This window comes from Microcebus murinus, chromosome 1 (assembly GCF_040939455.1).
Source record: "Microcebus murinus isolate Inina chromosome 1, M.murinus_Inina_mat1.0, whole genome shotgun sequence".
In the NCBI taxonomy this organism is placed as follows: domain Eukaryota; kingdom Metazoa; phylum Chordata; class Mammalia; order Primates; family Cheirogaleidae; genus Microcebus; species Microcebus murinus.
The window spans coordinates 117,767,082-117,768,892 of NC_134104.1; the positions used below are offsets into that span (position 1 = coordinate 117,767,082).

The 1,811-nt window shown below is 39.9% G+C and overlaps 1 non-coding gene across 1 annotated transcript; it reads left to right on the forward strand.

Moving 5' to 3' along the window:
- Positions 1-611: 611 nt before the first annotated feature.
- Positions 612-716, forward strand: LOC142874949 (U6 spliceosomal RNA). Its single transcript, XR_012922535.1, has one exon. It is a non-coding gene; the product is annotated as a U6 spliceosomal RNA (small nuclear RNA).
- The last annotated feature ends 1,095 nt before the right edge of the window (positions 717-1,811 follow it).

Here is a 1,811-nt window from a genome sequence, read left to right on the forward strand (position 1 = left end):
AGTCCCAGCTACTTGAGGCAGAAGGATTGCTTGAGCCCAGAAGATTGAGGTTGCTGTGAGCTAGGCTGACACCATGGCACTCTAGCCCGGGTAACACAGCGAGACTGTCTCAAAAATAATTAATAAATAAATAAAATAAAATTAATTTAATATGGGTTGAAACTCTATCCCTAGGCTGTAAATTTCACCAGAGCAAGGATCCCAATTTTAGTCTTGCACTCCCAGCTCATAGTTTACTCATGCATGTATTCACTCCCTCATTTATTCAGAAAACAAGAGGCGATAGGCGCTAATGATGCAGGTAAATAAGATGTGTGTGTTCCTGTGGTGGCTCATGCCTATAATCCCAGCACTTTGGGAAGCTGAGGCAGGAGAACTGCTTGGGGCCAGGAGCTTGAGACCAGCCTGGGAAATATAGCCAGACCCTGACTCCACAAAAAATTTAAAAATTGGGCAGGCATTGTGGTGCCTTCCTGTAGTGTAGCCGCAGCTACTCAGGACGCTGAGGCAGGATGGCTTGAGCCCAGGAGTTTGAGGTTGCAGTGAGCAATGATGACACCACTACACGCTAGCCCAGGTGACAAAGCTAGACCCTGTCTCAAAAAAAAAAAGTGCTTGCTTCAGCGGCACACGTACTAAAATTGGAAACAATACAGAGATTAGCATGGCCCCTGCACAAGGATGATACACAAATTCGTGAAGCGTTCAGCATTTTAAAAATTTCTTAAAAAAAAAAACATGTATGTGTTTCTGTACTCAAAGGAGCTCAAAATCCTATGGTAGCAGCTTCTGCATATGTATTAGGCATATGTTTTTTCAAATTGCAGGACTCAATGGGTGGTGAAATTAACTTCGTAGCTTATAATAGAATTTTTAAAATGTGAAGTAGAATAAAGAATAGAAATAAATTAGACAACATCAGAGTGCATCACACATAAGGGTTTTATTTCATTAAATTATTTCACCACTTAGTATTATAAATACATACACACCCCATATTCTTGGTTGCAAATAAAATGCATTTCTTACAAGGGGCTGGGTCAAAAAATATTTAAGAAACCCTGCATTAAGTTTTGTCTGGGCAGAAGTGTGGTTAAGATAGTATCTGTCCAGTTCAAAGCTACCCAGAGCTCCAGATATTGAGTCATGTTATCACTGGAAAATAACACCTGGGAAGCTCATTCAAAGAACCAGAGTGGAAGTGCAGACACAATTTCAGGATGCTGTTGCAGGGTGAACTCTGGATTTCTGTGCTTTGGTTGGCTTGTATTACATCCTCAAGGCCATTTAATTATATGTGCAGTCAGGTGTGTTTTCTCTCTCTCTTTTTTTTTCTTTTAAATAACAGATGACTTAATGGTTTTCAAAGTTGGATACAAATTAAAAAAAATTCTTTTGCTAGGCCATGAATTGCATATTTCTAGTAAACACTGAATTAACTAAAATGTTGGAGTGAGGGTAGGGGGCAGCATGATGTGAAAGGAATAAGGACTATTGCCCTGAAAGATGGGATTTGAATCCCTGTTTTAGCATTTGCTGGCTACGTGGATTTAGGTGAAGGGACCTGATACACATTTGCTGAAGGCTCACTCAGGGCAAGGCCATGTGTCAACTGTGGGAGGTATAAAAATAAACACTAATCTACACCCTGTCTTCAGTGGTTTAACACCTGTTAGAAGAGACAAGTATATAAACAAATAGTCAAAATATAAGCCCTAGAGGCTAAGGTAGCTTATCAGTGATAACATCACTGATTTTTTTTTTTTTTTTTTTTGAGACAGAGTCTCACTCTATTGCCTGGGCTAGAGTGC